The 14911-nt window shown below is 47.5% G+C and overlaps 1 protein-coding gene across 1 annotated transcript in view; it reads right to left on the bottom strand.

The window, feature by feature from the left end:
* LOC144497007 (H-2 class II histocompatibility antigen, A-U alpha chain-like) overlaps window positions 1–14911 on the bottom strand; it is a 71996-nt gene that overhangs the window by 53888 nt on the left and 3197 nt on the right. The gene's annotated exons all lie outside the window — the stretch shown is intronic.

The following is a 14911-nucleotide window of genomic DNA, read 5'->3' as shown; positions in this document are numbered from 1 at the left end:
TATGCCCCTGCCGTCAAGAGTGAGCGGCTGGCAGTTTTTGAACAGTTGCCACTGCTGCTCACCACCTCCAGGCCAATCATTCTGGGTGGGGATTTTAACTGCATTATCGACAAGGCCGGCCGATTCAGCAGGGCTGAAAACAAACTGGACGCTACATCCAGACTCCTGCTGGACATAGTCAAAGATGCCAAGCTGCACGACGTCTTCAGCAACCCAGCAGACGGAGTGCAGCGTAGTTACACGTGGTTGCGGCCAGACGTGTTTGTCCGCTCCAGGATTGACTTCATGTTTGTATCCCACGCGCTCACGGTCAGGTCCACCGACGTCAAGTCGGTGTTCTTTTCTGACCACTGCCTCCTGCTGGCCGACTGTCAGCTGGAGGAAATCCAGAAAGTGGGCAGGGGGTCCTGGAAGCTAAATGTAGAACTGTTGACCCCAGAGAACCTCGAGGAACTCAAAAGGGTTTACCACGGTTAGAGAACCGTGAAACCCTTCTTTGAGTCTCCATTGCTCTGGTGGGAAACATCAAGGACAACATCAAGAGGTTCTTCATCTGCAAAGGGGTTCAGAAGGCCAGGGAGAGATGGGGGGAAAATGTCCCGACTCCAGAAAAGCATGCAGGAGCTACTCCAACTGCAGTCGATGGGGATTGATTTCAAGGAGGATCTCCGGGAGGTGAAGAGCCAGCAAGCCTCGCTCTTTGCCTCGGAGGCCTCCAAAGGTTATCTTCCGGTCCAGGGTCCGCTCCGTGGAACAGGACGAAACGTGTTCGCATTTCTTCTTCCAAAAGGTGCACAGAGAAACCTCTGTGATCAGCAGCCTGAAGGAAGAAGATGGCTCTGTAAGGTCATCGCAGTCTGACATTCTGAGGATTTGCAAATCCTTCTATTCCGGACTGTGTGACCTGAAGCCAACAGACAGCACGGCCTCCCAGTCTTTCCTGTCGTCTATCACAGAGGTCTTAGATGACGGCGAGCGGGAGAGCCTGGACAGACCGGTAGCTCTGGATGAGCTGACAAAGGCCGTTGAGACCTTTCAGAATGGTAAAACTCTCGGAAGTGACGGCTTAACGGCTGAGTTTTACTCGGCGTTGTGGGACTTGGTGGACCCGGACCTGCTGGAAGTATACGAGAGTATGCTTCTGGAACGCAGCATGTCAGAATCCATGAGGAAAGGCATCATTACCCTCATCTACAAGCAGAAGGGGGAAAGGGAAGAAATTAGAAATTGGCGACCCATTTCACTATTGAACGTGGATTATAAAATTCTAGCAAGAGTCATCGCCAACTGGGTCAAGTCTGCTCTGGGGTCAGTGATCCATCCTGATCAAACCTGTGCTATACCCGGCAGGAAGATCTCTGATAGCCTCGTGCTAGTAAGAAGTCTCACAACACCAGGTTAAAGTCCAACAGGTTTATTTGGTAGCAAATACCATAAGCTTTCGGAGCACAGCTCCTTCGTCAGATGGAGTGGATATCCACTCCATCTGACGAAGGAGCTGTGCCCCGAAAGCTTATGGTATTTGCTACCAAATAAACCTGTTGGACTTTAACCTGGTGTTGTGAGACTTCTTACTGTGCTTACCCCAGTCCAACGCCGGCATCTCCACATCAAGCCTCGTGCTACTCAGGGATACGATCGCCTACGTGCAGGACAGGCAGTTGGACACCTGCCTCATCAGCCTAGACCAGGAGAAGGCATTTGACAGAATATCGCACAGCTACATGATGGATGTGCTCTCCAAAATGGGCTTTGGGAAGGGAATCCACAATTGGATCCAACTGCTCTACGCAGACATCAGTAGCGCAGTTTCAATCAATGGGTGGGAATCAGATAGTTTCAGCAGGGCTGCCCACTCTCCTTCATCCTTTTTGTGTGTTGCATTGAACCCTTTGCCGAGGCCCTCAGAAGCGACCCAGGCATCAAAGGGGTCACAATCCCAGGCAGCGGAAGCATGCAGGTCAGAGCTTCCCTGTACATGGATGACGTGGCTGTCTTCTGCTCGGACCCCTCGACTGTTCGCAGGCTCCTCCAAGTCTGTGAGCAGTTCGAGCTGGCTTCGGGGCAAGAGCGAGGCCATGTTCTTTGGGAACTGGGCTAACAGATCCTTTGTCCCCTTCACCGTCAGGGCAACTACCTTAAGGTGCTGGGGATATGGTTTGGAGCGGCAGGGCATGCGCCAAAAACTGGGAAGAGCGCATCGCCAAAGCGAGGCAAAAATTGGGCTTGTGGGAGCAACACTCCCTCTCTATCACCAGAAAAAACCTGGTCATCCGATGCGAGGTACTGTCCGTGTTGTTGTACGTGGCGCAGGTCTGGCCTATCCCCAAATCCTGCGCAGCAGCAGTGACCCAGGCCACCTTCAAATTTATCTGGAGATCAAAGATGGATCATGTCCGGAGGGAAGCGATGCACAAATCTCTAGAGAACGGAGGGAAAAACGTTCCCAACGCCGCCCTCATCCTGATGGCCACCTTTGTGTGCGGCTGCATCAAGCTGTGTGTAGATCCTCGGTACGCTAACAGCAAGTGCCACTACTTTTTGAGGTTCTACCTGTCCCAAGTGTTGCGGAGGATGGGTCTGGCCACACTGCCGCGGAACGCTCCAAGTAGTTGGACCATACCGCAGCACCTGTCCTTCGTGGAGAACTTTTTCCAGAAACACACCTTTGACCACACGGCAATCAAGCAGTGGTCAGCACGTAACATCCTTGAGGCCCTGAGAGAAAAGGAGATGGTGGATCCTGTCGGATGGTTCCCTGAGCAGACTGTCAGTATCATCTGGCAGAATGCCTCATCACCAGAACTCACAAACAAGCACCAAGACCTGGCTTGGCTGGTGATGAGAAGGGCACGTCCCGTCAGATCCTTTATGCACGCTCGAGGTCTCAATACCACCGCACGCTGCCCTCGAAGCGGCTGCGGGGCTGATGAGACGGTTGCACACCTGCTTGTGGAATGTGTCTTTGCAAAGAAGGTCTGGAATGAGATGCAGTGGTATTTGTCGCGGTTCGTCCCGGGCAGCTCGGTGACGCAGGACTCTGTGCTCTACGGGCTGTTTCCGGGGACGCACACCGAGACAAATATCAACTGCTGCTGGAGGGTCATCAACTCGGTGAAGGACGCGCTTTGGTCTGCCCGAAACTTGCTGATCTTCCAGTTGAAAGAATTGTCCTCGACCGAGTGTTGCAGATTGGCACATTCCAAGGTCCAGGACTACGTGCTCAGGGACGCGCTCAAGCTTGGGGCAGCCGCCGCAAAGGCACAATGGGGAAAGACCACCGTGTAAAGCCTTTCAACTGAGGCAGACCAAGGGCCCGGTAACTGTGTGGAATCTCAGACTGCGTAACCGTGTGCTAATCTGAAAAACAACAGCACACAGTAAAACCTAATGAATGTATATAGTTTCAATTACTGAAATGTGATGAACGTAATGTCTTGTAAATAAGCATCGTAAAGTATTGTAAAAATGACTGGTCATTTTTGCACTGTTTGTATTTATCAGATATGTCGTTTTGCAATGGCTTATTTGAGAGTTTTTTTTGTGAATAAAGTATATTTTTGAAAAAAAAAGTCCACTGTCTTGGGCCTGATCTACATGATCCAAGCTGATTGGAGTAGGCATTGCACCTCCTCCAAGGCTTGATCTCATTTGCATCTTAGCCAAAAGGCTGAGATGCCGCTTTTAAAAATTTCTTCAAATGAAGCTAAAAATGTAACCTAATGACTTCAACCATGTACAGCATGTCGATATTATCCTTGATCTTAGCCAAAAGGCCGAGTGGATCGGGAATATCGCACTTGCTGAGACTCTGAATTGGACTTTGATTGGATTGAATTGGATATATAAACAAAAAAAAAGGCCACTGTGAGAAGATAAAAGTGAAGGTAAGAGTTTTATAAATTTTCTGAGATAATTTAATTGGCGCTCGAAATGTCGATCAGTGGGGTTAAGTGCTGCACTTGTGAGATGTGGGAGATCCGTGACGCTTCCAGCATCTCGGATGACTACGTCTGCAGGAAGTGCACCCAATTGCAGCTCCTTACAGATCGTATGGATAGGTTGGAGCAGCAGTTGGATGCACTTAGGAGCATGAAGGAGGCGGAAAGTCTCATAGATAGGAGCTTTAGAGACATGGTCACACCGAAGGTGCAGGCAGATAGATGGGTGACCGCCAGAAGGGGCAGGCAGTCAGTGCAGGAATCCCCTGTGGTCGTCCCCCTCTCTAACAAGTATACCATTTTGGATACTGTTGGGGGGCGATGGCCTATCAGGGGATAACAGCAGCAGCAGCCAGAGCAGTGGCACCATGGCTGGCTCTGTTGTTAAGCAGGGAGGGATAAAGAGGACTGGAGCAATAGTTATAGGGGACTCTATAGTTAGGGGTGCAGATAGGCGTTTCTGTGGATGTGAAAGAGACTCCATGATGGTATGTTGCCTCCCTGGTGCCAGGGTCCAGGGTGTCTCTGAACAGACAGAAAGCATTCTGAAGGGAGAGGGTGAATAGCCAGTGGCCGTGGTACATATTGGTACGAACGACATAGGCAGGAAGAGTGATGAGGTCCTGCAGCAGCAGTTTAGGGAGTTAGGTAGAAAGTTAAAAAGCAGGACCTCTAGGGTTGTAATCTCAGGATTACTCCCTGTGCCACGTGCCAGTGAGGCTCGGAATAGTGAGGCTAAGATGGTGTAGCTCAACACGTGGCTAAACAGCTGGTGTAGGAGGGAGGGTTTCAGATATCTGGACCATTGGGGTCTCTTCCGGGGCAAATGGGACCTGTACAAGAAGGACAGGTTGCATCTAAACTGGAAAAGGACATAAATATTCTGGCCGGGAGGTTTGCTAGTGTCACACTGGAGGATTTAAACTAGTTTGGCAGGGGGGTGGGAACCAAAGCAAAGGTGAATTAACTGAAGGGGAACCAGAGAGTAGGGCCAGTAAGACTCAAAGAAACAGCAGGCAGGGTGGGGGTTGCTAATCAGCGAGGGTCTGGTGGACTGAAGTGCATCTGTTTCAATGCGTGAAGTGTAACAGGTAAGGCAGATGAACTTAGAGCTTGGATTAGTACTAGGAACTATGATGTTGTTGCTATTACAGAGACTTGGTTAAGGGAAGGACAGGATTGGCAGCTTAATATTCCAGGATACAGATGTTTCAGGCGGGATAGAGAGGGATGTAAAAGGGGTGGGGGAGTTGCACTATTGGTTAAGGAGAATATCACAGCTGTATTGCGAGAGGACACCTCGGAGGGCTCATACAGCGAGGCAATATGGGTAGAGCTCAGGAATAGGAAAGGTGTAGTCACAATGTTGGGGGTTTACTATAGGCCACCCAACTGCCAGCGGGAGATAGATGAACAGATATGTAGGCAGATTTTGGCAAGGTGTAAAAGTAACAGGGTTGTGGTGGGAGATTTTAACTTCGCCAATATTGACAGGGACTCACTTAGTGCTAGGGGTGTGGATGGGGCAGAGTTTGTAAGGAGCATCCAGGAGGGCTTCTTGAAACAGTATGTAGATAGTCCAACTAGGGAAGGGGCCATACTGGACCTGGTATTGGGGAATGAGCCCGACCAGGTGGTTGATGTTTCAGTAGGGGAGCAGTTCAGGAACAGTGACCACAATTCAGTAAGCTTTAAGGTACTGATGGATAAAGATAAGTGTTGTCCTCAAGTTAAGGTGCTAAATTGGGGGAAGGATAATTACAACAATATTAGGCAGGAACTGAAGAATGTAGAATGGGGGCAGATGTTTGAGGGCAAATCAACATCTGGCATGTGGGAGGTTTTCAAGTGTAAATTGATAGGGATTCAGGACCGGCACATTCCCGTAAGGATGAAGGATAAGTATGGCAAGTTTTGGGGATGAGGAGGATCGCAACAGACACCTCCAGACGCTGGAAGATGCCCTCATAAGAACAGGATATGGCGCTCGACTCATCGATCGACAGTTCCGACGCGCCACAGCGAAAAACCGCACCGACCTCCTCAAAAGACAAACACAGGACACGGTGGACAGAGTACCCTTCGTCGTCCAGTCCTTCCCCGGAGTGGAGAAGCTACGACATCTGCTCTGGAGCCTTCAACATGTCATTGATGAAGACGAACATCTCGCCAAGGCCATCCCAACACCCCCACTTCTTGCCTTCAAACAACCGCACAACCTCAAACAGACCATTGTCCACAGCAAACTACCCAGCCTTCAGGAGAACAGTCACCACGACACCACACAACCCTGCCACAGCAACCTCTGCAAGACGTGCCGGATCATCAACACGGATGCCATCATCTCACGTGAGAACGCCATCCACCAGGTACACGGTACCTACTCTTGCAACTCAGCCAACGTTGTTGACCTGATATGCTGCAGGAAAGGATGTCCCGAGGCATGGTACATTGGGGAGACCATGCAGACGCTACGACAACGGATGAATGAACACCGCTCGACAATCACCAGGCAAGACTGTTCTCTTCCTGTTAGGGAACACTTCAGCGGTCACGGGCATTCACTCTCTGATCTTCGATTAAGCGTTCTCCAAGGCGGCCTTCACGACACACGACAGCGCAGAGCAGAGACTGATAGCCAAGTTCCGCACACATGAGGATGGCCTCAACCGGGATTTTGGGTTCATGCCACACTATCTGTAACCCCCACGACTTGCCCGGGCTTGCAAAATCTCACTAACTGTCCTAGCTGGAGACAATACACATCTCTTTAACCTGTGCTTAACCCTCTCTCCAGTCACATTGTCTGTACCTTTAAGACTTGATTACCTGTAAAGACTCGCATTCCAACCATTATTTTGTAAATTGAGTTTGTGTCTTTATATACCCTGTTTGTGAACAGAGCTCCCACTTACCTGACGAAGGAGCAGCGCTCCGAAAGCTAGTGGCTTTTGCTACCAAATAAACCTGTTGGACTTTAACCTGGTGTTGTGAGACTTCTTAATGTGTTTACGCCAGTCCAACGCCAGCATCTCCACATCATTTTACACACTATACAGACAAATTAGGGAACATTATTGGTAAGATCAGTCTAATCAGCCATATATTAATGGGATCCAAGGCTGTAATAATTAAAATCTCTTATCTGTTATCTCTTATCATTTGTGGGACATGGGCGTCGCTGGCTGGCCAGCAATTATTACCCATCCCTAGTTGTGCTTGAGAAGGTGGTGGTGCGCTACCTTTTTTGAATCGCTGTGGTCCATGTGCTGTGGGTTGTCCCAAAATGCTGTTAGGGAGGGAATTCCAGGATTTTGACCCAAGACAGTGAAGGAAGGATGGATGTATTTCCAAGTCAGGATGGTGAGTGGCTTGGCAGGGAACTTGCAGGTGTTGGTGTTCCCATGTATTTGGTGCACTTGTCCTTAGAGATGGAAGTGGTCGTGAGTTTGGAAGGTGCTTTCTAAGGATCTTTGGTGAATTGCTGCAGTGCATCTTGTAGATAGTACACACTGCTGCTACGGAACATCAGTGGTGAAGGGATTGAATATTTGTAGATGTGGTGCCAATCAAGCGGGCTATTTTGTCCTGAATGGTGTCAAGCTTCTTGAGTGTTGTTGGAGCTGGACCCATCCAGGCAGTTGGGGAATATTCCATCACACTCCTGACTTGTGCCTTGTAGATCGTGGATAGGCTTTGGGGAGTTAGGAGGTGAGTTATTCGCCGCAGTATTCCTAGCCTCTGACCTGCTCTTGTAGCCACTGTGTTTATGTGGTGAGTCCAGTTGAGTTTCTGGTCAATGGTAACCCCAAGGATGTTGACAGTGGGGATACAAATGAGTCAGACCATGCATGTCCACACGTGGGATTTTTGTCCCATCTTCTGAGTGTAGACTGACTGATTATTCTATTGCGACAAGACCAATTTTAAAACGACAAACTGACTTAATTTCCAGTTACTAATTGACGAATAGGTCCTCAGAGCGAATCAAACTTAACCTTTGATATAGGCCTAGTTTTAAGTTAGTATTTCCTGAAGTGTCTCTAAGCTTAGTTCTATGACTAGGAAATGGACTGTTTACCTTCAGTAGGCACACAGACTGGATCACAATATCAACAGCGTTTAGGTGAAAAAGTTGAGCTTTACTGTAAGTACAAAATGGAGCTGTACAATCTCTGGTACAACATGGCCTCGCCCACATGGGAATGGGCTAGCAGACACCAGAGGGAGCCCTGCGCAACTTTCCTTCTGTAACTGCCAAAATCAACATCATCATATTGGAAGAAATCTTTTGGCATGAAAATAAATCTGAAGCTAACATAGGGTTATGGAGAGCACTGACAAGGGCTGTTGTTATAGAAGACACCTCTATATGAATAACAAATATTTCTCATTTAAAGCATGTATTTTGAATTTATAAAATGGATGTGGTTTATTTTTCATGACATTCTGTGAAGCTTCAGTCAAAGATTAAATACAGCAGGCCCTGCTGGGAGAGGTATTAAACAATAGCTCCACTGAGAGCATTTATGTTATTGTAACATAATAAATGTATAAAAATGAGAATTGCATATGGTTTGATTTGATTTATTGTCACATGTATTAGCATACATAGTATTGTTTCTTGCGTGTTACACAGACAAAACATATCGTTCATAAGAAGGAAACGAGAGAGTGCAGAATGTAGTGTTACAGTCATAGCTAGGGTGTAGAGAAAGATCAACTTAATGCAAGGTAAGTCCATTCAAAAGTCTGACAGCAGCAGGGAAGAAGCTGTTCTTGAGTAGGTTGGTACGTGACCTCAGACTTTTGTGTCTTTTTCCCGACGGAAGAAGGTGGAAGAGAGAATGTCCGGGGTGCATGGGGTCCTTAATTATGCTGCTGCTTTGCCGAGGCAGCGGGAAGTGTAGACAGAGTCAATGGATGGGAGACTGGTTTGCGTGATGGATTGGGCTACATTCACGATCTTTTGTAGTTTCTTGCAGTCTTGGGTAGAGCAGGAGCCATACCAAGCTGTGATGCTTTCTATGTTGCATCTGTAAAAGTTGGTGAGAGTTGCAGCTGACATGCCAAATTTCCTCAGTCTTCTGAGAAAGTAGAGGCGTTGGTGGATTTTCTTAACTATAGTGTTGGCATGGGAGGACCAGGACAGGTTGTTGGTGATCTGGGCACCTAAAAACTTGAAGCTCTCGACCATTTCTACTTCGTCCTTGTTGATGTAGACGGCCATGTTCTCCACTATGCTTCCCGAAGTCGATGACAATCTCCTTTTTGTTGACATTGAGGGAGAGATTATTGTTGCTGCACCAGTTCACCAGATTTTCTATCTCTTTCCTGTACTCCGTCTTGTGATTGTTTGAGATCCGACCCACTACGGTGGTGTCATCAGCAAACTTGAAAATCGAGTCGGAGGGGAATTTGGCCGCACAGTCATCGGTGTATAAGGAGTATAGTAGGGGGCTGAGAACACAGCCTTGTGGGGCACTGGAATTGAGATGATCGTGGAGGAGGTGTTGTTGCCGATCCTTATTGTCGCCTGTGAGTTACGAAGTTCAGGATCCAGTCGCAGAGGGAGGAGCCGAGGCCCAGGCCATGGAGTTTGGAGTTGAGTTAGGCAAACACTTCACAATGATGGACCACCTTTCAGTCACTGGGGTTTATATCCAAAGACATTAGTATATATCCTGAAGTATAAAATCTTATAGCTGTTTCAGGAGGTGTCTCTATGAAGTGGAGCTTTAAAAAGCAAGCTCTGAGGCTAGTGGTACATGTAGATTTTTTAAAACTCTTAAAGGTGAGAGTTTCACTGGCTATTGCCCATCCATACTTGCCCTTGAGAATCATAGAGTACCTACAGTGCAGAAGAGGCCATTTGGCCCATTGAGTCTGCACCTACTCTCCAACAGAGCATCCTACCCAGGTTCTATCCCTCTAACTCCACGCATATCCCACTAATTCCCCTAACCTACACACTTTGAGATACTAAAGGGCAATTAAGCATGGTCAATCAACCTAATCTGCACATCTTTGGTTCTGTGGGAGGAAACCGGAGCACCCGGAGGAAACCCACACAGACACAGGGAGAATGTGCAAACTCCACACACAGTAACCCAAAGCCGTAATTGAACCTGGGTCCCTGGTGCTGTGAGACAGCACTGTGGTGCTGAGTTGCTTTCTTAAATCGCTACAATCCCTGAGGTGCAGGTGCACCCACATAGGATAGGAAGGAATTCCAGAATTCTGACCCAGCGACAATGGAAGAACAGCGACATAATTCCAAGTCAGGATGGTGAGTGGCTTGGAGGGAAATCTCTAGGTGGTGGTGTTCCCAGGTATCTGATGCCCTTGTCCTTCCAGATGGTAATAGCCATGGATTTGGAAAGTTCTGCCTAAGGAACCTTGGTGAGTTCTTGCAGTGCATCTTGTAGATTGTACACACAGCTGTCACTGTTCATTGGTGGTGGAGGGATTAGATGTTTGTGGATAGGATAGCAATCAAGCGGGCTGCTTTGACCTGGATGGCGTCGAGCTTCTTGAGTGTTGTCAGAGCTGCACTCACCCAGGCAAGTGGAAAGTTTTCCACCAAATGCTTGACTTGTGTCTTGTAGATGGTGGACAGGCTTTGGGAAGTCAGGAGGCGAGTTTCTCGCCACAGGATTCCTAGCCTCTGACCTCTTGTAGCCCCAGAATTTATATGGATAGTTCAGTTTCTGGTCAATGATAACCCCCAAGATGTTGATAGCGCTGTACTCAGTTATGGTAAGGCCATTGAATGTCAATGGGTGATGGTTAGATCCTCTTTTGTTGGAGATGGTCATTGCCTGACACTTGTGTGGTACAAGGGCTGTTTGTTTAGAAGACACCTCTATATGAATACAAATATTTCTCATTTAAAACATTTATTTTGAATTTATAAAATGGATGTGGTTTGCTTTTAGTGACATTTTGTGAAGCTTCAGTCAATGACAAAATACAGCAGGCCCTGGTGGGAGAGTTCCACTGAGAGCAGTTATGTTATGAGCAGTGGTCGGGAACAAGATGGCTGCCAATGTCAATTTGACGAATAGTGTCATACAACTTCAAGTTGATAATGCAAGTGGCAAGTAGACATCAAGGGATTTCTCAGGATCGGATAAGAGTCACATGGGTTCAATTCAGTAGGATTCATCCTCCCGTTTCATGTCCAGTGTCTCATGTTATGAGGCAACAGGAGGGGGGAGTACATCCGTAATTAATAACAAATAAAATCCCATTAGGTCATGATGTGTATTGTTATTGGCTGGAGTTAATGACAGGGTGATTATTGACTGATTTGTATGAATGATTATTGGATAATGCCCACCAGAAAGGTGGGCAATATGATTTGGTGAATGCATAATTGCCTTCACGGGGGCATTGTTCTTCAGAATGATATTGGGCTGCCTGCATTCTGTACCTTGAGTGCTGGGCTTCCTTGTATCATTCTTCCATTTGATCGTTCGTTTAAATAAAGTTATGTCTTAAAAATCAGTACACTGCGTTTCATGAATCTCTGAGCTTAAGTAGCCTCGAGAGGAAAACCCTGTCTACACTTGCCCTTGACAGCCCGGATATTGTCCAGGTCTTGTTGTATTTGGACATGGACTGCTTCAGTATCTGAGGAGTCATGAATGGTGCTGAAACACTGTGCAATCATTGGCGAACATTCCCACTTCTGACCTTATGATGGAAGGAAGGTCAATGATGAAGCCGCTGAAGATGGTTGCACCTCGGGCATTACCCTGAGGAACTCCTGCAGTGATGTCCTGTAACTGAGATGATTAACCTCCAACCACTACAACCATCTTCCTTTGTGCCAATGACTCCAACCAGTGGAGGTTTTTCCTCCTGATTCCCATTGACTCCAGTTTGATGCCACACTCAGTTAAATCTTGCCTTGATGTCAAGGGCAGATGACAATGTTGTAGCTATACTGAAACACTCTAGCTAGGGGCATGGCAAGTTCTGGAACACAAATCTTTTGCCAGAATATTGTCAGGGCCCATAACCGTTGCAGTATCCAGTGCTTTCAACCATTTTTTAATATCACATGGAGTGAATCGAATTGGTTGAAGACTGACACCTGTGATTCCGCGGACCTCTGGAGGAGGCTGAAATGAATCATCCACTCTGCACTTCCGGCTGAAGATTGTTGCGAATGCTTCAGCGTTAAATTTTGCACTGGTGTGCTGGGCTCCTTTGTGGAGCTTTCTCCATTTCCAGTGAGTTGTTTAATTGTCCACCACCATTCATGGCTGGATGCTGCAGTTACCCAGTCTTGAATTGCTAGATCTGTTTGAAGTCTACCCCGTTTAGAACGGTGGTAGTGTCACACAACATGCTGGAGGGTATCCTCAATGTGAAGATGTGACTTGATCTCCACAAGGACTGTGCAGCGGTCACTCCTGCTGATACCGTCAGGGACAGATGCATCTGTGGCAGGCAGGTTGTGAGGATGAAGTCAAGAATGTTTTTCCTTCTTGTTGGTTCCCTCACCACCTGCTGAAGACCCTGTCTAGCAGCTATATCCTTTAGGACTATAATAGTGATACCAAGCCACAATCTGCACCCTTGTCACCATGAATGAGTACTGATTCATCAGCTGGAGGTGGTATATGTGGCAATCAGCATGAGCTTTCCTCGTCCATGTTTGACCTTATGCCATGGCACCTCATGGGGTCCATTCACTCTGATCCCATGGCATAAAGTCAAACATGGCAACTTCCTCCTGACAGTATACCCCTGCGTCGCCAGCTCTACTGTGTGTGTGCTGCTGGTGAACATACCATGGTGTCTGGGACATTGTCTGTCAGGCATGATTCTGTGTGTGTGACTACTCTGTGAGACAGCTCTCCCAGCTTTGGCACAAGCCCACAGGTGTTTGTTGTCATTGTCATTTCTGGTGCCCAGGTCCAGTTTCATTCCATTTGGTCGACTTTCTGTGGTTGGATACAACTGAATGTCTTGCTAGGCCATTTAAGAATCAATCGCAATTCAGGCCTTATCTTGTCACCAAATGTCAGGTTTTCGAGCATTAGTGACTTCATAGAAACATAAGAATTAGGAGCAAGCTTAGGTAATTCAGCCCTTTGAGCCCACTTCAACATTCTATATGATCATGGCTGATCTTCATCTCATCCTAACTCCACTTTCCTACCTTTTCCTCATAGCCCTTTATCCCGCTTTTGATCAAATATTTATCTATCTCTTCCTTGAATCCATGATTGATTCTGCATCTACTGCACTCTGGGCCAGTGAGGTCCATAGATTCACAACCCTCTGTGAAAAGTAGCTTCTCCTTATCTCTGTCTTGAACCTCCCTCCTCTTAGTCTACAGCTATGACCTCTTGTCCTAGACTGTCCTAGCATGGGGAACATTTGGTCAATATTTACTTTATCAATCCCATTGAGTATTTTATACACCTCAATCAATTCCCCCCTCATTTTTCTGTACTCCAGCGAGTACAAGCCCAAGCTACACAACCACTTCTCATACAACAGCCCTTCAAACCTGGAATCAATCTAGTGAATCTCTTCTGAACCACCTCCAGTGTCACCACATCCTTCCTTAAAGAAGGTGACCAAAACTGAACACAGTACTCACTAATGCCTTATACAATTGTAACAACACTTCTCTACCTTAATACTCTAGACCCTTTGCAATAAATGCCAAGATTCCATTAGCCTTCCTTATAAAATTCTGCACCTACATACCCACTTTCTGAGACTCGTGCACAAGGACACCCAGTTCCCTCTGTACAGACACCTTTTGAATCTGTTTCCCATTTAAATAGTAAATTGCCCTTTTATTTTTCTGGCCAAAATGGATACCCTCATATTTATCCACATTAAACTGCATCTGCCAGATTCTGGCCCATTTGGCAATGGTTTTTGGTCACCATTACATTTTTAATTCCACATTTTTTATTGAATTGAATTTATTAACTGCCATAGTGGGATTTGAACCCAGGTCCCCAGACCATTACCCTGGGTCTGTGGATTACTAGTCCAGCAACAATACTACTATGCCACCTTTGGGAAATGGTGGATGGTTGGCTAGGTGTGAAAGCCCAGTGAGATAGGATCAGGGCCCTGGGCTGAGGGCTGCAAGATCAGATCAGATGGCTGCATTAGATCAAGGCCTGTGTTGGGGACCAGACGATTGGATAAGTGATAAAAACCAGACCAGGTATCAGCACCTCTGTATTGAGGGGAAGCTCAGGGACCTGTCCCAAAATCAGTGACTAGGTATGGTCGAGGGATCTACTGTAGGCTGTGAAGCTTACATGGTTAACCCTGTAATTGCCAGTATTGGAGCTGGTGTAGACAACTCAGTCAGTATGTTAGGTATTCATAGGACAGGTCTGATGGATGGGAGCTTTCATTGTGGCTGGTAAAGCTGGAAATGGAGCAGATCACAGAGCCAGTGCAGGATCACAGGCAGAGTGGCAGCCCACCCCTCCCCCCACAGCTGCCCAGCAACACAGCCCCCTCCCCATCCTCCACCCCCCCTCCCCCCCGCCCCCAGGTAACACACACCAGAACCAATGCAGTAGTGACTAAATACACTTCTGCTTGAAGTCCTGAGCTTGCAGTACTATTATTTCAAAGGGCTTCCAGCACATCCCCACCTGGAAGAGTGCTGCGTGCACTAGGACCCAGCAGCATCCCTAAGACCTGAGGTCAGTGCTAAGACCTGTGTCCGTGCTGCAAATCGGACATTGAACACAGTGATGAGCAACAGCCTCCCCCAACACCCCCCGCACACACACACACACACACACACACTCGCAGAGCCCTCCTGATCCAAAACGCAACAAGGCTACCAGTGAGCAGCACGGAGCCATCGGACGCTCGGCACTTACCTCCTCACTAACCCTCACTGATGGAGCACCCGAATCAGACATTTATAGGGCATGTTTGTTTCTGACTAATCTGGCTGGGGCAGATGT

The sequence above is a fragment of the Mustelus asterias genome, chromosome 8 (genome assembly GCF_964213995.1).
Source record: "Mustelus asterias chromosome 8, sMusAst1.hap1.1, whole genome shotgun sequence".
Taxonomy (NCBI): Eukaryota; Metazoa; Chordata; class Chondrichthyes; order Carcharhiniformes; family Triakidae; genus Mustelus; species Mustelus asterias.
This window is presented reverse-complemented; position numbering and strand designations above follow the sequence as displayed.